The sequence below is a fragment of the Anomalospiza imberbis genome, chromosome 2, assembly GCF_031753505.1.
Source record: "Anomalospiza imberbis isolate Cuckoo-Finch-1a 21T00152 chromosome 2, ASM3175350v1, whole genome shotgun sequence".
Taxonomy (NCBI): Eukaryota; Metazoa; Chordata; class Aves; order Passeriformes; family Viduidae; genus Anomalospiza; species Anomalospiza imberbis.
This window is the reverse complement of record NC_089682.1, coordinates 71,233,091-71,259,700: the sequence shown is the minus strand read 5'-3', so window position 1 is coordinate 71,259,700 and position 26,610 is coordinate 71,233,091. Positions and strand designations below refer to the sequence as shown.

At 39.7% G+C, this 26,610-nt stretch overlaps 1 long non-coding RNA gene across 2 annotated transcripts in view; it reads right to left on the bottom strand.

The window, feature by feature from the left end:
• The window catches only part of LOC137469166 (uncharacterized), a 95,086-nt gene extending 90,085 nt beyond the window's left edge, over positions 1 to 5,001 (bottom strand). For both annotated transcript variants that reach the window (XR_010996381.1, XR_010996382.1), the window contains exons 1-2: positions 4,949 to 5,001; positions 4,293 to 4,405 (exon numbers count right to left, since the gene is read on the bottom strand). This is a non-coding gene — a long non-coding RNA (uncharacterized lncRNA). The remainder of the gene's footprint in view (positions 1 to 4,292; positions 4,406 to 4,948) is intronic.
• Between the last annotated feature and the right edge of the window lie 21,609 nt (positions 5,002 to 26,610).

Genomic DNA, 26,610 nt, shown 5'->3' with positions numbered 1-26,610 from the left:
TCTGAGGAAATAAATTCTCACAGCATCAGGAGAAACAAGATGCTCTTTTCCTATAACTGTAGGGAATATGAAGCATGTGTATTCAGAGCATCACAACACAGCACAACTGAATTAGGCTTACAGTTCCAGACCTCATCTAATGGCCACTTGATTTTTGCATCATTTAAAAACAGAAACACAGAGAAATTTACTGCTCTCCAACCATCAGCTTTCAGTGATGTTAGAAATAAGGCTGCACTGTCCTTCGAGCTGTGAAACAAAGACAAGCAACAATTCTATGTGCAAAGGGTGCCAGTTTACACCAAACTACGAATGAATGCCATATTGCTGAGCTGTATTGAGTTTGAAAAAACAGGGGTAAGTTACTCAGAGAGAACAGAAAAAGCTGACTCATTGTTTCAGGCAAGTCTTCAGCAATCAATTAATTGCCTGATCAATGCAGCATGATGCAGGAAGCTTAATTGAAGAGAATTAATACTTGGGAAGCACATATCTCTGGAGGGGGAACCACTGCCAGTAAAGTTAACAGCCTTTGGAAATGCAGCTGCATTTGTTTTAGGAAGAAAAATGATGTGAAACAAGATATAAGGACATCATGGATAGTTGACATTCAGAGTAATATCCTTCAACAGGGAGGGCTCAGACTGTGAATTTACTGACACTCACAGACACCAGTGGCCAGAGTGCTAAAACATACATGTCCACATTTGGAACTCAACAGCAGGAAGCCATGATTTTTTTTTATCATGGCATCACAAAATTGAAGAGTAAAGTAAAACATTCCTGTAGGCTGTGGGATTGTGTAGACTGGCTGATTAATTGATGAATATGTGAAATGAAGTAAATGTTAATGTAATGAAAGATACTGTATGAGCCAACAATACAAATTTTACTACTCTTCCTCCCTTGGAGACACGGGTGCCTTTTCCACACCACAATACAGTAGGTTACAAGGGAAGAAGTATATTAGTTGTCCTTGCAAAAGAAAAAATGCATTTTGAGGGAAGACAAGCACATGCTTTTATACCTTGCTCTTTCTTAATCTCTCTGCAGCTCCATGTCACACCTAAATTCACAGTATACCAAGCCTTTTACACATTAGACACTTGTTCTTTGCCCACTTTGTTATCCATAAAATCAGGTTTGACTAGCTCCAGGTCTGCAATTCTTTTGACTGACCATGGATGACTTGTTTATAGGCATCAGGTCTGCAGTTCCACCCTGCACCCCAACTCTTCTCATCCCTTGCCTGTGTTCCTCTATGTCCTGTGTCTCCACTTCACCGCTTTCCTCTCAGACTTATATTTCTCTATAATCAATCATTATGCTAAAGCCATAAAACTATGTAGGTACCATAGAAAGACAAACAAAAGTAGAACAAATTAGCTGTAGACACCTGGTCAATTAGAAAAATTGCTGTTACAGCTACAGCAAGTGAAACAGAGCTCAGGCAGGTCACCAAGAGTTCAGACAAAGCAAACCTGGCATACCTGAGTCCTGCAGCCTTGAAAATTCAGCACAAAGCCTGTGGCCTGTTACCAGCCAAAGCAATACTGTCTCGCAGGTCTACACAAGTAACAGTTTTCAAAGGAATTTTATTGCCAGTCACACAAGTGTTGGTGGGAGTCCCATGTAGAAATGCAGTAGACATGAAACTGAGCATGTCAATTTTAAGACATTCTTCAGAAGCATACAGCACTGGTGACAGTAATCTAGAGGGATCAGTTAGAAAAATGCGCTGTTGTTCTGGTGGATTCGGGCCCCATTTGATTGCTGATAGCTACATGTTATTGCCTCTAGTTAGATATATATAATGAAATGTGACCAAAAAAAAAAGAAAGAAAATCCTCAGCTTACTTGATTTCCTTGCACATTTCTGCTAAGCAGGATTTGTTACAGAAGAAGGGAATCTGATGTGCAAGATTTAATGACTCCAGGATACTAATATCATCTTGTTTTCTTTCTGTGCTATTTCCAGTCAATGGCTTCAATTATGCCAGCACTCACCAAAGCACTTAACATCAGGTGGTCCCACGTGTACTTATGGGTTTTTCAAGCAAAGCTAATGAAAATGATACAATAAGGGACTCAGTTCCTGAGGACTGGCTGATCCTCAGATCCTATTGCAAGATGAAGTGGAGAGCATGATCCCTCTATTTGGATGCTGTGCCACCTGCGCTGTGGGTGCCAGTCCCTGCTCTGATACTTCCTAACAGGATTTTAAGACAAGACAAATCTTGGAACCTTGTTTCAGAAAAGAGACTGTGCCTGGACCGTGAGCCATGGTGAAAGAGCTGTGTGCTGGCTTGCTCAGGGCTACCACAAGCCCAGGCAGCCACAAACATGAACACATTTCCTCAATATTCCTCTACTCAGGCTGACTCCTGTCTCAGCATTTAAGGTATTTCCTATAGTAAATAAAAGGCTATTACACAGAGTGGGAGGTACTGACTGCCAGAGTAGATTAAAACTAAACAAGGCCAAATTAACATTTGTTGCTTTTGCTCATTTCATTTCTTTGCAAACACACTACAATTATAACAAACCTCTGCATGCTGCTTAAGCAGAAATCACTACAGAGATAGAAAATGCTATTTCTGACTGAAATTGGAGTTACAGCTCTTTTTAAGAAAAGCCTAGCAGAGGACGTGTGGCATAGGCACTTATAAACATTGCTTTAAAAACCTTACCCTTTAAACACAGCTTGAAAGCTATTTTACCTCTGTGCTTTTATTTTCTGAGGACTTCTTAACCTTCTCACTTTAATACATTAAAAGATCATAGTGCCTATGCAAATCCATTTTGTCCAGTTGACATCAACATATTATCATTTCATCCTGATTATTGTACATCTGAACTTGAACAACATTGCTAACCAGCACAAACTCCTGCAAAGAACCCAGACATTAAAAAGGAAGAAAAATATCTTCATTTTGTTGTTTAACCAATAACCAAGGTCACTTTAATCTTGTAGGACTAGGATGACTTCTTTTTTTCAGCACCCCAACACTTTAATTCAAGCATATTTCTTTAGTTTCATGCTTTCCTGCCTGCATTTCTGCAAATTAAAGCACTTCAATATGGTCAACAATGTTAATAACATCCATTTATCTTAGGTAAATTGGCAAATGCCCAGTAATCACCAACTTTTTTTTAGCAGCAGTCCCTATTCCTCCTTGCCTTGTGGGTTTTTTTTCACCAAATACACTGGAAGTTGAGCCTGGATACTACAGCAGGTAGTAAAATAGCAATAAATACACTCTCAGGAAGCTGTGGCTGTAAGAACTCCATTACCTACAGAGTCTATTGTAAATTATGTATTGCTGTTTAGTATTCTTGACATTTTTAGTAAGTGCAATAAAACACCTTTATAGAGTTGGAAAGAACTGTATGCCAGCTGAAGGCAAAAGAAAAAAAAAAAAAGAACAAATGGAAGAGGTAATTGTTTTATCTAAAATAGACTTCTCCAGTAGATTACTGCTGAAATACACAGACTTTTTCCCAGTCTGCTAAGTAGGATGAAAATGTGGAAGGTTCCATATGCCATTCAGCCAACCATTAGATTAGAATACAAGGTGCAGAAATGAAAACCAAAGAAAATTGCAACCACTAAGTTGAGAGGTATAGCAAGAAGTTTTATTTGGCACCATTTTAAATATAAACAGAGTGACTGGAGGGTCAGAGGTAGCCATCAGAAGCTCTGAAGACAACAATCAGCATCCCCTAAATCCCCAGAAACATTTCTGTGCCAAAATCTAGTTAACAGGCAGATCTTAAGATTTCCATCAGCTCTAAAGCACAACCAAGCTATGCTCTGCTTTCCTCGGTGTTCATAGTCCAAAAAGGATCTATGACAACTGGGGCTGAAGTAAAGTCCTATAAAGAAGGTTTTCATTTTTGCAGGCATAATATGAGGCTGCATTTTCACACCTACTATTAAATACAGATACCACTCTGACGGCACCCTTTCCAGCCAGCTGATAACAAGAGCAAAGTCAGCAGCTAGAAATTGAGATTGCTCCTTTTCCCTTGTATTTAGGGTCTTTTCAGCTTTGGTGACATTAGAGTAAAACAAATTATTAGATTGTTTGACATTAAATCAGCTCTCTGTATCTTTACTGAGGTAAATTGGTATTTACCATTCTGTTTCATTTCAGACAGAAATACACCCTTTTGAGACCCTAAAATAAATGTATAATAAGGTTCTAATAATGAAACTGAACTTTAGCTGCGCTAATCAAAGTTATAACTTGAAGAAATTCTCCTATGTTTCCTATGTAGAGAAAAATTACCATGACTTCTTCTGAAAACCCCCCTGGAGTAAATTCTTCTATTCCTGAGGAATACTTCTGGTCCACTGCTCTGTTCTGGCTTGAAGAACAGAGTTTTGAGACAGAGAACTGTCCTGTCAAAACAAAACAGACCAAAATATTTTTCTCTATAGCCCCCTCTCCACACTCAGCATTATCTCCCTTCTGCCTAAAACCAATTAAAACCTCCAGATCTGAACAGCACAATGCCAACCCCTTGCCTTTGCAGAAAATCAAAATTAATAATTTCTGCTGCAGCAGAATTCTGCCACCTGTGTAACAGGAATCCTAAATCCTTCAAGAAAAATAACATCTTTTTAAAGCAGTGCCCACAAAAACATCAACCTCCCTACATCCCACTCAAAAGAAATGCTCACTGAAAGGCTGTTATCTACATGCACTATTATGTTGAGTAGGAAGTATGTTTTGAAATGTCTTGTTGATGATCTCCTCCAAATCCCTACCTCAGCACCAGAATGAATTCAGATGTGACCTGCAAATGTCTGCCACTTGCTCATACCATATTTACATCAATAAGAAAAACATTTATGCAACAAACACCTAGCTCATGTTGGTCTCTGCCCCACGTGTTCACCAGGACTTGAAAATGCCCAAAGCAAAACCCCACTTGAATTTACTTCTGAAGTCAAGGTTGTAAGGAGAAGTTTCCTTGAGCTTCTGCTTTACAGTGCAGACATTCTGGGTGTGCAGCTTTTGCACAGACATGCACCCACAGCCTTCTCTCCAGGCCAGTGGGACCCAAACAAGCTCTCTCCAGGCTAAACTAGGGAGCCTAAAAACAAGGCACTGAAGCAAAGGCAAAATAACTGCAGAGCTCCAGGAGGACCAACCATGTCAACTCCAAACCTGAGTAACAGTCAGAGTAGGAAGTCAACCTGCTTTGAATTTTGCTGCCATTTCCCTGGTTGCTGTTGGGCTCTAAACCAAGCTGGACACACCAGCCCCTATTCAAAAATCTTACATTCATCATTGTCCTTGTCAGGTCAAACTAATCACCCAGCTGGTGAATCCATGTTTGTTCACATCTTTCTGGCTTGGCATTCCACTTGGATGGATACAAGCAGGGCAGAGCCCACACCTGCAAGCTGGGAGCACACCTGTGTGCCCCCTTCCCACAGGCCTCCAAACCCCAAGCTCCCCAGAGAAACTGCACTCACACAGTGACCAAAAACCCCCATCTGCTGTAGCAAGACTAAAGAAAAATGACTCATCTACCATAATTATTTCCAGAATCAAATAAATGTCAGGTAGTCCTGCATTAAATAATCTAACTTGGAACAATTGATGTCTAGTGTCACTTGGCAGTGGTATTGTTATGACCCATGAATCTGCTTTTCAATTAAATGAATGCTCTTCATTTTAATTGTTGTTTTCAATTGTTTTAAGTCTGTGTGTTGCTAAAGAAGATAAAATGTGGTTATTATTTAAATTACATTTTCTTCAGGGACGTGTGCTTTGCCTTAAAATAAGCCATTTGAAATTATGAATATATGTACTGAGGTCTAAACCAATATAATTATGTTTATTGAAATAAAATGTATTCAGCACTGGTGAAGCTGCACCTCAAATCCTGTGTTCAGTTTTGGGCCCCTCACTAGAAGAAAGACACCGAGATGTCCAGAGAAGGGCAATTGAACCAGAGAAAGGTCTGGAGCACAGGTCTGATGAGGAGCAGCTGAGGGAGCTGGGGGTGTTCAGCCCAGAGAAAAGGAGGCTCAGGGGGGACCTTCTGACTCTCTACAACTGCCTGGAAGGAGATTGCAATCGGTTAGGGGTTGTGCTTTTCCCCCAGGTAACAAGCATCAGGACAAGAGGAAATGGCCTCAAATTGCACCAAGGGACATTTAGATTGGATATCAGCAAAACTTTCTTCATGTAAAGGTTTGCCAAGCGCTGGAGCAGGCTGCCCAGGGAAGAGGTTCAGTCACCATCCCTGGAGGTATTTAAAAGATATGCAGTTGTGGCACCTGGGGACATGGTTTAGGGATGGGCTTGGCAGTGCTGGGTTAAGGCTGGACTCACTGATCTTAAACATCTTTTCCAATAAAAATTATTCTGATTCTATGACTGTGAAATAAATCTTTACTGGTTAATTTTTATAGAAATGCAAACTACTGAATTGAAGTTACTGATTTCTGACCTGAAACAAGAATTTTCTGAAGTTATAAAACTGGTTTTGGCATTTAGACTCTCTTGTCCAGGTTAAAATATTAATTTTCCAAAGGAAAAAAATTCATTTAATCAACTGTCAGTTTAATATTTTTTCTTTTCAAAAAGTAGCATGCTTTCTCTTATTCTGGTTTAGGAAAATGATACATTCAGAGCAGATGAGATTCAGTAGTTTCAAAATCTTAAAGGGCATGATGACAAGAAATAGCAAGGTTTGCTAAGTAATTAATGGTAATATTTCAAATGTTTATTAAATAATGTTTTGAATGTGAGACATTTTTCATTAACTTTTTTCTCTGATATATGTACCACACTGAAGGTATCTTTAGGAAATTAATCATTAAAATGTTTCTGTGCATTTAATTGAATTTTATTGCCATTTAAATATAATTTGACACAAATTGCACATAAAACATTAATCATCTAGCAGAAAGGAAATGTATCATTCATCATCTTACATAGTGAAAATGTGAGACATAAAAGATCAGAGTAAGAACATGTTAAGCTAAGTTATTACTTACCAACACATACCAAACCTGATATATATATATTTTTATATATATATATATATACACACCTTTATAGGTATAGCTGTATGTCTTTGCATCCAAAATACACATGGTTTAACAAATGTTGTCTTGGTTAGCAGAAAAATGCCAAATTTATTCTACAAACATATTCTTTCCCAAATCAAGAAGTTTTAATGGTTCTTTGCCAGTAAAGGACTAAGCTATCTTTGGTAAAACAATTATGATCATAAACTGAAAACAAGGTTATAACAGATTATTTAAATCAAGGCTGCCCACTTACTGATTTAAGTTATTATTAGAATTGGCAATTTATATCATTTTTAATTAAACTAATTCAGTCATGCAAGGATATTTTTTGTCATTAAAGTATTCCAAAAGATTTACAGCAAATTGAATTATAAGCCTATCTGCTCAAAAATTCACAACAAAATAACACAAGTTATTTAGAAATAAATATATTTATAGCAAATATTTTCTGTGGAAAAAAAGCACATTTTGCTTCCAGTTAGCATATACCAGAGCCATGGCATGGAATGTTCCTGCACACCCCATTTTCTGAGTCCTTCTTTGCCCTATGCATGATATGATGTTTTCTACTTGACACATTATTTAATATATATTTTCTGTTATGAGGTGGATCTAAGTCAGAATATGGTAATTTAGAAACTTGTTATAACTTGACTCTTCCCAGACTGCAGTGGAATAGAAATATTCAAAATGAAATTGATTAAATGTGCCTGTAACCAAGATCATATCTTGAACACCCAGCTGGGACTTTAACATTTAATGACCCTCATTTTCCTATCTTGTTTCAGGAACTTCTCTGTGCAAAATTAAATTCCATGACCAACATGTGACTGCACTTGGCACCAGAGTTGTACAGGAAAGGTCAAGGTCTCTCCAGGTCTCTACAGGTACAGGAAGGCCTTGGCTCAGCAGCAACTACTTCCCAGGATGACAAAACTGATCTTGGATGTTGGCCTCCCCCTCACATCTGGATTTCCAGCCTCTGTACAGTGAAGGTTCTCACTATGAGCAAAAAAATGGCTTGTGGACAATAAGTAGGACATATTTCATGTTGCTCAGCAAGGGTTGGCCTTTTAGGTCTTATAGGACTCACCATTACTAAAGACCTCAGTGAAGGATGGTAGTTTGTAATGACACTAAGACACCATGCTGGAAGGAACTGCCAGTCCACTGGACAGCAGGATTAGTATTGAAAATCACCTTGAAAATTGGAGAAATGTGCTGCAAGGGGGAGTGGGGGAAATTCTGCTGTCAGCAGGGTAAGGCACAGCACTTGGGAAGGAATAATCAACAACATTCACACTAAAGAGCAGCAACCACTCACAGTGCAGTTTTGGAAAAACAATCTATACATTGTAGTGGATCAGTCTGAAAATAAGCCAGACATGAGCAAGGGAAAGAGAAGGAGACACAAGCAGCACAATACTCCCTGAAAACACATCCCATGGTAATAGCTTTGGCTGGTCTGTTCTCTCCAGTTTTCATCCTGCACTTCATTTGAACAAAGTGCAGAGAATTGCAATAAAAAGAACACAAGTTCAAATAGAGAGAAAAAGAGTTGAGGGATATTTAGCCTGAAGGCAAAGTAGGATGATAACCCATCCATTTCTAAGCCCATTCTGTACTCAGCAACCAGGAGGTACAGATATGCTGTCCCATCAATGACACCATTTATTCTGTAACATTTTGCAATTCTAAGCAAACTAGCAAGAAATTAAGGTAAGATCAAACACAGACATTGGAGTGCAAGCACATTGCAGACTCTTTTGATAATCAAAGGGAAATTCATTCCAGCCTAAGCAGAGTCCACGTTTGCTCATGAGAAGCATGGACTACATAAGCATTTTAGTATCTATCAGGGCAACCCTGGGTGATGAGCTTGGGTGTAGGTATTTATTCAGTAGAGATGAATTCCACTATAAATTATTTTGGAGAACCACACAAGAGATTCTCTTTAAAACTATAGATTACACAGAATTAAGAGATTATGTCTGTCAAAGGAACTGTTCTTCTGCAATATCTGAAAAGTGCATGTGCAGCTGTGTTGTCACATAAAATACTTCCCCTTTTCAATACAATTAATATGAGTGTCAATTAACTAAATACAGTTAATTAACAGAAATAAATGAGGACTTACTGGGGCTCAGAAAAATACAAGGATGGAGTACGTGGTTCATTTTCTATTTAAGAAGTACCAGCCAAGTAATATGAGATGTGCTCGAATGAATGTTAGCTTATGAATCTTCCAAGTTAATAAGCTCCAGTGTTTCAGAACAGAAAAGCCTGGTCTGCAGGGAGTTAAAATGCCAGTGCTTCTTATCTGGGAGACTTATTGCTAACTGGAACAAATAAGAAAGAACATGCACAAAAAGTCAAAAAGGATCTGAAGACATTGCAGGAATAGCTTGTTGCTAAAGAAAATAAAGCATACTATTCTTCAACTCAATAAAATATAGCAGACAGTTCAGTCTTTGGGACCAAAATGTAACTTGCAGAAATCATTTCATCTGGGATATACAAGTCAGCATTCCTTTCAGTGTGTCTTCTCTGAGAGTGACCGATGCAGCCAATGCACACATGAAAATGTTGTGCAAGAACATATCAGTGAAAATCTGCCTCTGGAGGTATCTTTTGAGCATCCCTACTCTCTGAACACAACACAGCCTCACCAGGCCACCTCCCAAAAGCTAATACTGCTGAACCACCATGGCAGCTCTCCTACAGACAGCTTTGTGAACGTACCCAGTGCTACACACTAGGTGAGCTTTGCAATACAAATTACACTGAGTTATGTTCCTCCAGCAGATGACTATAAAATTATATTGGGCACTCTTCAAAAGGGGCTTAACTTGCCTTCTGCAATGAACACAAGTGTGTGGCATGAATCAGGAGGATGAATATGAAACTGATTCTTGATAGCTTATTGCTTCACAGGGGAGAAATCACCTTTGCAGGGGAAAAGGGGCCTGTAAATTTAACACAAAGCTAATGCCTCATAAAGCCTTCACAGAGAACTGACAAGAGGCTTACTTTCCTCAAACATTAATCCATGTCTTTTCTTCCTAATTTCTTGCCTTTAAGCTAGCCAACTCTTTTCCAAACTCAGAATATATCTAACTGTATCCAAGTTTCTTTCAGGACACCATTTTATTCTGTGATGCAACTTAAAGACAAACCGCTCCAAAGTGCAATTTTTCTTCAGTACTTGTTCTTTTTCTGGATGTTCCCCAAGCCATTTTAGGGAAAACCTGAGTACTTCCTTGCCAAGCTTGATTGTGATTCATGATTAACACCATTTTTTCTGGTCGCGGACAGAGCATGACCCCCAGGATTGTGACCATCATTTGAGACCTCTGTTGCCCCTCTCCACTTTGCAATCCCATGCAGAGAAGGTGGGATTGGTCACAGACCAGGAGTGAAGTCACCGCACTGGAGAAAAGTCAGCCATCTATCTAGACTGAGACCCCTTCCTGAAGGTGGCAGCTTCCTGTCTAATCAGGACAAACTACAATGATTTTCCACATATTTCTTAGAGTAACTACTATTAAAACCCACAGTATTTTCCTAGAAGATCAATGTGGGCCAATGTACTGGAACCATTTCCTTGTGTTCCTCTACCAGTACTGTAACATTAAACAGGTTTAGCTTTGGCTTTGCCTTTTCTGTCCACTAAAGAAATGGTGAGGACTGAGCTTTCCTCCCTTTCACCTACTTCTTTTACACACACATGCACAAATACAAATGCTTGACAGCTCATCCAGGTCACACCCAAACATATCACCCACACAAACTGGTGCAGAGGAAGAACACAGGTAGGAGGCACAAGAGCCTCGATCTTGCCTCACCTTCAGCTGCTATTGATACATGATGAAAAGCTGATACTTTTAAAAGAACTACAGTAGCTTTCTTTCTCTGGAAGCAGTCCTTCTCTGCTTTTGCCAGAGATTTTCACGTTTGATGTCCCTGAGTTAAGAGGCATGGACTATGAGACCTGGGGAATGAGTAAAACATTCTACACTGGTGAAAGTGTTTCAGCAATAGCAATAAAAACCTTTCAAAACCTCTTGGAGGAAACTGGCACTGAACACAAACTTTACCTACATTCATCTCTTTTTTAACTGCAACTGCTGCAGTTCCAGTTTTCCAAATGGCACATGGGTGGATAGGTCGGCATGAATTTGGCAAATCACAGAATATTTCCATGTAATCAAGACATATGAGGGGCCTGGCACTGCTTCAGATGGTTGACTGCATAACTGAGAGTGGGATTTTATGGGAAACATCTGCTGATGATTAAACTACACAATTTCCTTTGTAACTGGAGAGGGTCTGGAGCTCTTCAAAGATTTTTACTACTTGCCACCACTAACTCGTTTCTCAGTTTCCCAGCTGATTGTTTTCTTTGAAGATTCCTGATGATTTAAAGTCATGCTCCTCCTTTTTACTTTCACATTCCAGGAAGAACATAAGCATTCTCACAGTATGAGCCCGCCATATGGAGAATCTTCTCTTTTGCATATTGTGAATGGACTTCATTTTCCATTCATTTCATTTTCTTAAGGTTGTTTCTTCCTGCTTTTGGATTCAGCATGAAAAATCATTTTATCTGCCACTCTGATTTCATTCCGTTGTGTGAAAAGGACATACTTCCCTAAAAGTAAAAGTGGTCTTTGCATATGCACCAGCTCAGGAAGCTCAGAATTAACCCATAATCTATTTAATCATATTTAAAGAGTCTTTTCTCTCTGTTATAATTTAATAAAAGCTGCCACAGCTTTTTTCTGCTACTCTAATTCCTCTGTATACTGGTGGCAAATATATACATTATTGCAATCACTAGAGCTTTGCATGAGTAGTGCCATTGACTAGAAGTGGACAGATGGACATAATGGAATTGCACCAGAACTTGATAATGGTCTCAAGAAATGTTCTGGTGAAGCAGTAGCCCTACTCAATCTTTCCCCTGAAGAAAAGTAAAAAAACCCATTACTTCAGTTCATTTGCATGTGTACACACCACCACATTTTAGGAGTATCTTAATTAAATGTAGAAGCCCATATAAATCTGTATAATCCCTACTACATCTGGATACAATGTCTGCATACAAAGGTGACCTCTTCCTTCATTTCAATCGTTTCTCCATTAGCTGTATACAGTGATATCTTTCACAATTTTGCTCTATTTCAGTGCCTATGACTAGCAGGTAAGACCTCAGGAAAAACACTGAATTGACTGGAGATTAATCAGATCTACACTCTGTAAAAGAAATGAATACTTAACCATTGCTATTTCCTCAAGGAGATAGTATTCTTTGTAGAGGGAAAATTTTGCAATACACAACTATAGAGCTTGTAACTCTCGCAAAGTACTATCTTACAAAGTAAACGCTCTGGCAGCACTCACAGAGTCAAAGCTTCATTTTTAGGAAGGCCAGTTTGCTCAGGGCAAAGTCCCAAAGCATCTTTTCCAGTTTTTTGAAGGATGACATATCACCAAATCACTCATGCATAGAAAACGTACATTTAGGGTTTATGTGATGAGGAGAGATAATCTAGCCAAATACCCATCAGCAAAACAAAACAAACTAGATAATAGCTCCAATAGCTGCACAAAGCCTACAGACTTCTCTACTTTGAAAAGCTTCATAAAACAGATCACAGAGCACAAGATCCTGTGACCAGATACAAAAGAAAAATGGGGTATGCATGTTTTCCTCTGCCAGAGAGGACCAAGACAAGTATCTGCTGATGTAGCACTTCAATAAGTACTTTCTGGGTGCAGAGGCAGGTTGCGGGGGAGCGGGCAGGACCAACTACAGGGGTTTAAAGACAAAGAAGTACCTGGATTTTTTTGTGTATCAGCCAGAGCTCTGGATGTTGAGACGAGGACACAGATCCAAAACAAGTGGTTTGCATTTTCTTTTTATCATTATCACTGTCTAGAAGCAATAGGCTTTTCATTTAACCCCAATCTCTCCATCCATAAACTAGGTTCACACAAATATATTAGTCATGTAGAAAGCAACCCCCATTCCTGGAATTGGAGACATTAAGCTCACCACAAGATCCTTCAGTAGCTGGGGGATCCCCTGCTTCTTGATGTCCCCAGGAATACAGAGCACAAAATGGGAGATGGAAAACTGTGTGTTGCTCTCTCAGTGTTGCTGCATTTTGAACAGTAAAGTTCAGAACCACTGGCATAAATACTCAAAAAATGGGAAAAAAAAAAAAAAAAAACTTTGGAGGCACCTGAAATGATAGATAAAAGTCAATATTTACCATCATGTACATCTAGGCCAGGTTGGCTGTGGGGCTTTGAGCAAGGTGGTCTAGTGGAAGGTGTCCCTGCCTATGGCAGGGTGAGTGGGAATGACATGGTCTTTAGGGTCCCTTCCAACCTAAACCATTCTGTGATTCTATGATTATTCCCACATGTTTTGACCAGATGCCTAACTTTCTGTAGACTCCACCACTTCACATGGCAAGTACAGTGATTAAATGTTATGTGTCTATTTGGAGACAGGCTTCACATTACTTTGAGTTTTCTTGGAGACAACACTTAACCCTCAGAGCTTTCAAACCTATCCATGAGAAAGCAGGTACTGGTCTTGACAGCCTTGATATTGCACTGTGAATATAGTAGGGATGAAATTCAACAGTATCAGCACCCCTACAGCAAGAAGTTAGTCTTTAAATTCTTTTTAGAGATAGACATGAGCATCATGTGAGGTAAGTCCAACACATCAGTTCTATGTATGAAAAGTCCAGGAAAAGGCTTTCCAAAGTTGATATACATAGCCAAGGCACAAACCTCTCCTGAGGCTGTCAATTTTTGAAACAGACTTTGGGGACTGATAGATATTGAGCCACAGAGACTGTGCTATGGTTTTCCTAAAGCATATGTCTTGTCAGTACACCTGTGTGGGCAGATAGGTTTGCAAGGTAATCTTCCAAGCAGAAGCTGAGATATTTGCTCTCCAAGCCAAGAACATCAAAACCTATGATAATGTTCAATTATAGTGGCTTTATTTCCATTATGTCTAAAGTAGATATAATCAATTTATCTTCTGTATATTTACACATCCAATGGCACAGTTATTCAATAGTTTTGCTCTGCTTGGGTCAGAAACTATATCTTGGACATTAAATAGCATCCTCATTTGAAAAAAAATATTTAAGAAAGATTATTCTGACATGTGTTTTCTAGAATCAGGTACTCTGGAGGCCCTTGTAGCACCAGGGCCTCAGATCATACTACATCTTGCACAGAAAATAATCCTCAGAAGATAACAAATTTCTCCAGATATTTCAGAGACAATTTACAGCTTGTCAGAAATGCCTCAACAGAGTGGTTTTGTCAGAAAAAGATGAATTATCAAAATTGAAACTTTTCACAACCACTGACCTGTTTCCACAAAACTTTTGATCAGAAGAGGTTCCTCAGCTGCATGACTGAAGTTTTAGATAAAGAAAAAGCAAAACAACATGTTCTGCCTGCTAAGGAATGTTTTTCCAACTCTGTCAAGAGCTAGGATTTGACCTTGGCTCACATAAATGCCAAACACCAATATTAGAATGTAGCATAAAATGGGACCAATGCATATTTAGTTACTCACATACTGTTAAGAAATTACTGCTGAAAATACTGTAGAGTAGAAGCCAAGAATTCTAAACAATATTTCTTCATCTGTTTCTGAAGTGGCAGCCTTAAACCATCACAGAAGGGACCATTACCATCTTTGTTTGCAGGTAAGGAGTTGAGATAACAAGAATGCCCAGATCTTGTTCTTCACCCTTGAGCAACCTTTTGCTGAGTTCTTGACCCCAGAACTGATTCCTTTTTTACATCCACAGTACAATGTGGACTGGAACATTTCATGGGCTCCAAGTTAAATTAATCACCCAAGCACACTGCTTCCCACGAAATGCCTTTTCTCAACTGACTGAGCAGGTGCTCCTAGTAGAGGGACTCAGGAGATGCCAGCACCCAGAGCACACTTGAAATATGGTATGAGTGGCCCTAGGTCTGCCCCTGTCCCATCCACCCTTGGAAAAATAACATCAGGAAGAAGAGATGCCAGAATCTTCTAGGAAGACTTAGGCTACGTATTATTAAAGCAAAAAAATATTTACAGCCACTAAGAAATCAGGCAAGTTGCCACTGCAGAAACCAATACTAGTTTAGGAATCAGGAAGCACAACTGATATTGTATGCAAAGCGAACAACACAAGTAAAACACAGATGCTTTGTATCACCTGGAGGGTTGGCTGCAGGAACGCAATGAAATCCTGCAAGGACACCACTGGTCCCAGCCAATATATCCCACAGTTGCAGATTTCTCCACTACTCTTGCTCACATAATGACTTTTTAAGCCTCCAAGTGAGGCTTAAAAATTATCCCATGCTTTCCAAGTGGTATTCCCACATTCCTGCTTCCTCCAGAGGGCAAACACAAGGACAGCACTAAAACTGAACTTTACTGAAAAGAAAAACTGGTTTTCCTAGACTGGGCAAAATTTGTAAATGCAGTATTCACCACTTCCCTTGCATATAGCTGGGATTTAAAAGAGGCAGTCAGAAACTGAACAGCCAGCAGATCTTTCCAATGACACCAGCTATTCTTCCTGAAGTGTCCTCTGCTATGCTCCAGCCATGCTCCAATTGCAGCACTGGGAAGAATGTTGTGTACAGATAAAGTGTCAAAAATTACTCAGAATGAATGTTCATATTTATATACATATTTTCCTTTAACTTAGCCATCCTGAATGGCTTCCAGACACTTGAAGATGTTGAAGAGCACCACAAATGTAAATAATTACAGCATTTAATTTAAGCATAGAAGCAATTAAGTCTCCAGCAGTGTGGAAAACCACTTTTGAGCTGTATTTATTGATGCATAGATTTCACTGTAGTGTGATATTTGAAGACAAATTGCTGCGCCCATAATTAAGACTGTTGAGGAATTGGCAAGTGAAATATAATGATGAAAGACCAACTCAAAGGGCAAGTGAGTTAGATTGGTCAGGATGATACAATCTATATGACCTCACTGCCCTATTCCTGCTCATTGATTTCTCAATTAAATATAACTTTTTATTCAATCAGTTAGAATATACTGCAAGTTATTGACGAACTGCTGCTAGGAAAAAAAGCAATGAAGTAAAGCTAAAACAGAGAGTGAGCACTGCCTCAGTTTAACATTTTATTAACCTTAATGGGGTCATGATGAAGATTGTTATTCACTTGGATCTTCTGACCGTACTTCTATTTTAGTTTAAAGTGAACTTTTTCAGCCCAAACTAGGGCAGAAGCAGCCCAGTCCTGGAAAACATAAGGCCATTTTGCTTTCCTTTATTTGAACAGTGCTAAATTCCACTGCCAGTACACCTTCATCCTGCCTCAGCTAGATGAGAGACAAACAAGGAAATGCTCAGAGGCAACAAGAAAGATGTAGAATAGTTTCTGTACACAGAGAAATTGAATAGACTAGGACTTCTGCTTGTAATAAAAGCCAAATGAATGACAATAACAGTGATAAGATTGATCTGTGAAATGAAAAACCACATGTAGAATACAAACAGCTCTTTTTAGGCCTGCTCAGCTTCAGGTATCAGCAGCAGAAAGGAGCTGAAAGGACTAGAGAAAAAGAATTCCAGAAAGACTACACCTGCATTTGGGCACATTTGGCTGTACCTGAATGTAAAACCTTCCAAGATGTGTCAGCCAAAGAAAACTTTCTCCCTGGAAAACTATCAGCATTGGTGCTTTGCACCAATTGACTGTCCATCAGTAATCACCCTACTATAAAACTTTCATACCTTCTCTCTGTGAGTTCTCACGGGCAGCTCCTCACAACACTGACTCCTTTTCTTTCTTCTGCATGGCTGGCTGACTTCTTCCTGTCCCTAGCTGCACATACTAACCCTTACTGCCCCTAGCACAACCACCTGACCCTTGCTCCTCACAGCAACACAGCCAACTGACTGCAACACTCCTCTCACCCAGCTAACCCACTCTTTTATAGCACTCACTGTTATTGGACCATCCTTATTGGGCATAGCTGTGCCCTGTTAAGGGCAGGCCTGTTCCTACTCTTTGGTAATTAGTACAGCTGCAGCTCCTCAGGGGCAAGATTGCCTTCAACACTATCTCTATTCTGCTACAATCCATCTTCCCACAGAAAACTGTACGGACTTGTTGCCTTAAGGTGTATACGACTTATTATGGGAGACATGGGGATAGAGTAGAGCATGCTTGAATACTGTGTAAAATTTATTATGGGACATTTTAAATGAACTGTGGAAAGAGACAAAACATACTGGGAGATGTTTAGAGGAAAGATCAAAGGTAGAGAAAGGGAGAGAACAAGTTGGATCTGGGAGGAGCAATTGTGTACAGAGGAAAAAGAGGACAGAAAAGGCCACCTGCATATTGCTGGTCAGTATTTTCATCCAGTCCCCACCACAATATCACACCTAAACTCTCTCCTTAGCAAGTTGTGTGACCATGGTCTCTGTTCCCTCTGCATGCATGATCCACTAGCGAACTTCAATTTTACTGGCCCTAGCTGATCTCTACCAGCCACAAGATTGAGGGGTTCTTGGGTCTGGATGCCAGCAACTGGAGGAGGTCAGGGTCAGAGGGACAGCTACCAGGCAGATGGAATGTCTGTACTCTGAGTGCATTGTTGCTAACCAGCCACTCACTGCCTCTGGACTCCAGGACACAGCCTGTCTCTAGCTGACCAGGAAGGCAACTCCTGTGACTCCCAACATCCAGATGATCACTACCAGCATCATTTCTATACTAGCTTCTCCTTCTGCTTACATCACCTTTATACACTTTTTTTGCACACTACAAATGCCCTGCAGAACAGTCCCTAGATGTCAAATCCTTTTGCAGTTGCAGTGGATTGGCACCCAAGGCATTTAGAAAACCACTGGCTGTGCAACAGGCAGACATTGGAAGCCCAGAGGGTGAGAAGACTGCCTAGTTCATGTCCCTGTGCTCTATGAAACTGGGTTACAATTGTGTTTGGGATGTTACTACAGCCAGAGACACAAGCAAAAGTGCACCAGCTGAAATGAATACATGTCTCAATATTTTAGCCCTTAGTACACCTGCATAGAGAACACTGGTGATCTAAACCAGAAGGCCAGGCCTACACAAGCCTGAGTGCAATCTGCCATCTTAATTCATCCTCATGATCTGTGTTACCTTTTGTATGCATTCAGTGAGATTTAGATTTTCTGCATTCTTCTCCCAAATGTGCCACAAAGTTTGTGACATCTTGAGTGGAACGTTCACAGCCTGATACAAAGCTCACTGCTGCCAATGGAAACCCTTTTGTGTCTTGCTTTTCCATTTGTAAAATAAAGGTAACGACTTGGATTTTTCTGCTCATAGAACTAATTACAGTAAGTCTTCAGAGAAGAAAATCACATGACAGCATTCCACCAATGCCTTTATCAAACTAATGGATCTATCCAAGTTTTTTATTGCAAAACAAAGCACCCAGTATTGCAGATCCACAAGGACACTAAAGTGAAGCACCGAAGTTAAAATGCATAGTTTAATTACTTATCATTATTTATTGGACATACACAACTGATTCCATGGTTCTCCAACATTAATTCTTGATGACCTTGAAACAAAGAAATGGTGTGAAGGACTTTCAGGCTTTCTTTTTTTTTTTCCCCACACATAAATTTACAAAATTTCTCAGGATTTGTTAAACATTTTTATGATAGAAGAGGACATAATCCTTCTCAGAGCCTCTCAATGTTCTGATCTGAAGCCCATTTCTTTAAGAGAGCATATGATCTGTGTTCCCACCCTTTTATCCCTCTTTGAGGATTACAATTAAAGGCAGATATTTATATAAAATATGTTAAAATATAAGAGAACTTCAGCCTAATTCACTTAACTGAACATCTCTACAGTTTAGATCTCTATACCTGGGGTAGTCATCCTCGGCTAGCTTTGTAACAGGTGGAAAGAAACAGGCACTTTATCTTGGTGGGGTATTGTATCCTGTGGCAAGTATCTGGAATAGCTCAGATGAAAGCACACATTTCCTTCCATTAGCTGTAAAGACAGCCCAGAGTACTAAATCCAGTGACTCAGCAGCTGTCTACTTTGGGTAGGTAGGATGGATCCCATGCTCTGGGATTCACAGATGTCTCTGTCAGCCCTAGTAATGTATTCACACCTTCCCAGGATCCATTTGGGTAATGTTATCTCATTCCTAACTTCAGAAGAGAAAATGGTGCTGAATCCTGTGACACTTCAAGATATCCTCACTTCCCTTTTGTAAGAGCTGGGAAATCCAACAGGCAGCAAAATCCCCAGAGGCAACACTATAACAAAGAGAAACCTTATGATAAGATATTACAGAGATACTTATCTAAAAAATGAGTTCTGGAGGAGACCTAGTCCTTCCAAAAACTTTTTCTCTTTTTCCTATAGTTTGATGTCAGAGAGGAATTATAAATAGCTACTTCTTTCAGAGACTGGCAGTATGAGAAAATGGTCCAGGAAAGCTTTTCTAGAGCACAGGGCAGCCACATAAGTAAGGAGGTGGAAAGAAGCAGTGCTACTACAGCATTTTGTTTCAGTTTTCTGATGCTCTGTAAATACAGGCCAGCCAAAATACACAGGTGTATGACTGTGCTTTTGCAGTATCTTCCCCTGTGGACTCCTTACTCCCAAATAAAAGTTCCTATTCCTGAAAATTGGTTCTGTCCTGGGAGCAAGCTAAGTATCTGCAATGAAACAACATTCAGTCTGAAATCAAATAGATCACCATAGTGATCGAGTTCTGGATTGCTCAGGCAGGAAAACTGCTCTGCTTATGTTCCCCATTCAGCCATTTTCCAGTACATCTGTGCTAAAAACCCTCTCCTCTTCAAAAAAAAGCTGAATGAAGTTCTGTGGTTCCTGTCTAAATCCACAATGATTCTGACAGTGAGGAGAGCAGACAAATGGTCTGTTTTTACTTTGGTCATACTTTTCACATTACTGTATTGTCCTCATTATTTGTGGAGAAAGATGTTTCATATGCAGCATTCTCAGAGATGCAGCAACCTTCCCATCTGTTAAACATTTTCCCTTGATAGAGCTTTTGCGATTTACATCCTTTAAGGATCTGCCTATTTGTATTTTGCATGGATCACTGTGCATATGTATTTTGCATAGTGAGGGAATAAGTCTGAAATGAGTCAGTATTTTCGCTGTGCTCAAGTGAAATAGTTTGAAAATTCCCCTGGCTGTGGGTTCAGTGAGATCTGAGCAGTTTCCCTTGCAGTGGATAAACACGTTTTCAAGGAATCATCTCTCTGAGGACACTCTCTCTTAAATTATTAAAATATCTGGTGGTTCTTAGTAGCTTGAATTCATCACAGCTTTCGCATAATAAGCATTCTCTAACTTGAGTGTGTCACATCCATACAGGGACCAGCATGATCATCCAGCCTATATTCCTGCATAATGATCATCTGCTGGAGAAGTTTCTTTAGTAAGTCCAGCATTCATGGCTCAGCTGCAGCATTGCCTGCAGAGAAGTATAAAATCTTGCTTTAAAGACTTCCATATAAATGATCTATCACAGTCTCTAGCATGGAATTCCAGTAACTAAGCATTATAAACACGTACCTTACTTTTTAAAATCGCTTCTTATGTAATGTTTGGCTGCACTGGGTAGAGAGCATGATCAAGGCACAAATAAATGAGCTCTACACCACTACATGGTGTTCTGATTTTCCCTACAGAAGCTTCCTCATACAAATATCAATTTTTCACAGCATCTCCTGTATCAGCATTACTAGAATTGGCTTAGCTTTACATTTCTCTCCCAACCCCTTGCTATAAATAGCTATGCCTTATATATCATTTAAAGGGAATAAAGCATTACTCCTTGCATTCATTTATTTGATTTTACAGCCCTGCTTGTATGTTAATCAAACACATAAAGTGCTGAGGTGCATAGGTGCCAAGTAGAAGTCAATATTTTACCATGAACCTCATTTATCTGCATTAGCCTGAAACAAGGTAGATCTGTAAATTTGGACATTATTGAATTTAATGACAAAGATCAATTACAGCATCTTTGACAGGACAGGGATTTGTCAGATGAGAGCAAAAAAAGCACCACTTCTTCCCAAGGGAGCTTATAAATGCTGGCTGGGTGACACAGTCCATCTCATCCAGTGGACTGATGCATGCAAATTCTTAAATAACATTGGTTGTATTTGAAGTATTGACCTACAGTTTAAAACACAGCTAAGTTATAGTGAGGTCTGAGGGACTGTTCAGCAGGATTGGCTGGAATACAAGAAAAAAGAGCTAGAAAGTAATCAAAGTGTGTTCATGGGAGAGATGCACAATTTGGCTGCAAAACTGAAAGGAATTCTGAACTCAGGCTGATTCTTTGTGTCCAGTACACAAATACCAACCAAACTGTTTAATGATCACTGTGGTAGTGCAGATTTTTAATTTACAAAGCTCCCCAGAAGCGCAAGCACTAGTTTTTGTAAGGAAACTTGGGAAAACATGGAGAATAACCTCCCCTGATGGAAACTACTACACTTCATTGAAGCCAATGCCTACAAGTGTGTAATACTTCCTAACCATCCTTCAGTACTATGACCTTTCTCCGTCACCGTGTAGGAAGCATTAGTCTGTCCTGCTTGGCTTGTCTGAAATGCCGATAAGGTTTCACAAAGGAAAAACCATTTCTTTTTTTCCTTGGTGATTCTCCAGACTTCCATCCAAGGTGTGCTGGGTACCATAATAGCCTTTGAACTTACTAGAAATTGAAGAATTTCGGGGTGTCTCAAGACTCATCATGTATCTCAGTTTGTTTTTCCAAATCCCGGAAGCCAAGGCATATTTTTAACTAGCAGATAGGCAGAGATTAGTTACTATGGATCACGTCTTTAAACATGGAAATCCTGAAACCCTGACAGAACTTCATTAGACTGCTTTCACAAAGAAGGGCTACAAGGTTATATTCTTTATTTTCACTGGTAAGATCCACGTAATTCAAAACAGCAAGTTATCTTCTTAAAAAATGTTCTTTTGGGTTGAATAAAACACACACCTCATGCCACATTTCTGCTTGCAAAGATAGGAGTACATATATTGTATAAAGCTGACTTATTAGAATGATAATGAGACTAGGTAGTGCTTTTAGTCACATCTGTCCTTCATGAAAGTATTCCAGCCCACACAAAGAGCAAGCACAGAGCCTGAGTCCAAGTGCACCTTGTCTTAAGCTGACACTAATCTCACCCCATTGTATTTAGTGAGATGAGACTGAACAAAAAGTACTTGGACAGTTTTGAAATGTAATGGGACCTTTCTGGACATGCAGGTTAGCCCCATGAAGAGAGCCGCTGCCTGTAATCATGAGTGAGGACCAGAAAAACAGTAGTGGGAGGGAAGCCAGCAAAGCTGAGGACTCAAAGCACAGACAAATGACCATGCAGAGAGGTTCTTCATTCTGAACAGGAAAGCAAATAGTCAGGTATGATGAAGAGTACCTGCAGTTTCTGAGAGCAGGAGTCAACAGCTCACACAATTAACTACTAAGAGCACAATGACAAAGCTTAGTCCATTCCACACACAGCAAGCCAGAAAGTTAGTATGTGTTATTTCAGACGTGTAGCTCTTATGGTCTGCCTGACTACATCCTGCCAAGTGAAACACGAGGAGGTTACCTTCTCACCTGGGACAGAATGAGTTTAGAAATGCTCAGCTATTTCTAAATAACAGACCAAGACAAGCAAAGTCAACCACCTGCAGTTCTGTGAATATCGCTCAAGACCAGCTCACACCTCACATTCAAGTAGCTGCATATTCCTCTCATCTTCTCCCAACACCAGCAGTGAACTCAGTCATTGCAGTGTAGAATTTCCTACTAATTTATTTCAGACTTTAAGAAAAACAGGGCAATTTTGCCCTCAGAATAGCAACACCAACAGCACACAATGTAGAAAGCCCCTGCTCCTAGAGAAGCAGTTTTCTTCACTGGGAGTGAGCCATGCCTTGCCCATCTTTGATGTATCAGAGGATTTCAGGCACCTAAGATCTCCTGGCTCTTGTGAATACTCTTATAAGGGAAACATCATGGATTGGCCATCATCAAAAGCTGAGAAACAGAGTTTAGTGAGCTATAGATGACAGGACAGTGCAAGCAAGAACTAAGGGTGAGGAGCCTCCATATGTGGTGTAGATCAACACCACCACCTGAAGCTGGACTGTCACTTTGTCCTGTGTTTCTTGTACCCACTGTTTCATTCACAATATTCCCAGTTAGCAGATCTAATACTGAATCTGTTTAAACTAATCCAGATTATTTTGCCTAAAACAGTTGGGGGAACACTTAGCAAGCAACCTGAAGAAGCAAAACACTTTAACAGGAGGAGTGATGAACATGTACAGTTAAGCAGAAGACACAAACCTATGGAGATAGCACAGCTGGACCTAGAAAGCTATGCTTGGACAATACCTTTTGTTAACATTCATCAATAAAGTCCAGTACTTATGCTATAAATCAGTTGAAACTTTTCCCTTAAGTAGTTGTATGCTATTTTCTTTTTATTCGTGCATACAAGAAGGTAAACCAATTTTAGACAAAACAGAATTAAACTGATCACTTTAGGGAAGCCAGACTTGTCTGTTTGAAGTGGCTAATACATGCTTGAAGAGATATTGAAACAGGGTAGGTCTCTAATGAGATTTCACATAAATATAAATATCTTCAAAAATTCCTTACATTGTGATCTACAAAAATTATTTTGTTGTTAATTTGATTTGAATTCCAAATGCAGATGGCATAAAAAAAGGTTGGTTTGCTTCTACCCCAAGTCCTGGGGACTCCCTGTGTGTGTGGCATGTGGGAGACTGATGGTTGTTGGGATTATTTGGTTTATCTGTTCCATTACTAGTTTTGATCCTGAAAGTATAGTTCCCTGCCTGCCAGTTAATGACATAGCATTAATATATTTATGAACTGTTTCATCTTGATTAGGGTTTAAACTGAACAGAGCCATTTTTCAGCAGAGATACAACCAGAGCCAGTCTCAACTTCTGACACGAACAATGTTTTAAAATGCCAAACCCTGGTATTTTATCACCATCTGCTGGTGAAAAAGTGTCATTCACTTAAAAAATGTAAATTCAGACTCAGCATGTACAAAAGAATTCTCTCCATACATATTCAGAGACCTTAAATGCAGCAAAGACTGGTAAAACATGCATGGAACTCAAGTCCCAAAAAGTAATCTGAGGAACAGATTACATGATCTCCTATATTCTACAAATATTCTGTCATAGCTAAAGCTCTCACAGAACCATACTCAGGTGCTGTCAGATAACACTAACAGAGGCTTCAAGGTTGCTGGTAAGTGAAATGAAATTCACAGTAGAGACACCAGTTTCTTCTCCACCACTGGCAAAGAACAGGTCATGCAAGGTCAATATGCCAGGTATCTTTTTGCAACCAAACAAGTCATCATCTCTTTCAGTTGCCATGGGGAACTGGGCAGGTTTTAAAATCATTTTCCAAATCTCAAAAAATCAGCACTACTGAAAAGTAAACTATATTCTTCCTCATTCCTGACCTCTGCTGCAATCTATTGCCATTATGCTTTTCCCCATCTTCACTATTCTTCCTTTCCTCTCCTGTACTTCCTACCATACCTAAAAACACCAGCACTGTGACCTAGAGAAGAGACTGGATTCCTCACACTTTAATTCCCATGTAACTGAGGCTCCTCAGTTAAATGGCTGAGCTGCCAAGATGTCTTCTCTAATTACTGGCAACAAAGACGCTCTTCCTGAGGACAGTTTCTGCCTTAAAGGAGCCACTGTCTAGAAAGAACAGAAGGAAACTGGTTTTAATTTAGGTACTCCCCTCAGGTTGTTAGGTTGGATAAGAAGTGCTCGGTACTCTCTTCTTGCTTTGGTGCTCAACCTAGAGGCAGCTACAGACAAACTTCTACAGTCCCAGTGAGACTTGTTCAACATGGATGGAACCTCTGGTGCTAAATTTCTCCTGAGCACCTACAAACTGGGATTCTCCAAGTGTTTCATATCTAGATATAGGTGAGCTTATTTTCATAGCACCTTTCCTGACTCAAGACTACCTGCCAGCAAATTGCAAGTCTCTCCTCTTACAACATGAGGGAATTAGGGCTTCTGAAATAAGAGTTCATCCAAATTTTAATTTTTTACCCTGAGAAAAAAAAAGGCATTTTTGACCCATGTCTTGGAAACAACTGAAACATTCTGGCTAAAGCTTTTGCATATATAAAAACAAACTAATGGAAGTATTTACTGAAAAGAACTTTAATCCTAATGGTTAAAGTTTGGAAAAGTTGAGAAGAAGGTAAGCAAAGGTCATAATAGTGGAAAATTATAATGCAAATTAAAGCCTTTCAATATAAAACAGTGCCACCAATTGCACCTGTGATCACTGTCTTCAGATTTTGACTGCTTTGTGCAGTTATTTGAACACACTCAAAAGAGCATAACTAGTCTGCAATTAAGTTGGGCATTTTGGCTCTTTATTCCATTCTCCAAGTAAATATTCAACCTCTGTAGATTTATCTGGTACTTTTTTCACTATCACTATTTCTGTAAGCAAAATGCTCACTGACTTCAAAAGGGAGAAGATTAAGACTTATGGGTCAACAACATTGAGGAAAGCAGCTACACAACAAATAAAGGCCACTGCCCAGCACAAAGACAATTAAAATCTTTCTGAAGTGACCTTAGAGTCACTGACTGAACCACTTGACATCACATTCATGCATGCTCCATTTATCCTTGTTCCTCCTCTGTCCCATGAGGCAGCTCCTTCTTCACCATTACCTAACCCTGTCCTTCTTATCACACATTTCCACTATCCCAAATGTCCTCAGCCCTATTCCTGGTATCCAACAGCAGCTTCATCTATGTTGCCCAGGCCATTAAGGATTTCATGAGCTCTAAGATTCCTCAGCTACACAGAGAAAACAATTCTTGAAACATCCCAGGCTTGATTGGTCAGGGGAACAGGTCACAGGCTCATTCTTCTATATGTGCCTGATCTCACATGGCCAAAAACAAGAGCTTCACCACCTTCCCAAAATGGGAGAGACTTGCACCTGTGGGCAGATCTGTCCAGTGCCTTCCTGACTGCTGACAGCTAGAACTGGCTGCAGGGAATCTGGGGGAAATGGACCAAGTAATTACAAGAACAATCAAAAAATATAGAACAACTTCTGCACAATAAATGACTACAGAGGCTACAACTCCTCAGGATGGAAAACATGCAAATGACATAAGTTCATTAAATCCTTAATGGGCCTGGAGACTAGAGAAACAGCAGAAAAATACACTGGCAAACAAAGAGAAAAAGGTGTCCAGAGAAAGAGGAAAGGAGAACAACAAATCCCACCCCCCAGCATACCATATGAATATTTTACAAGCTATTGCTGCTTTTGCAACCGTGACTAATGCAAAAAGAAGTGCAAGAAAATTACTCTTTATTCAGGAAAAAGTTACTT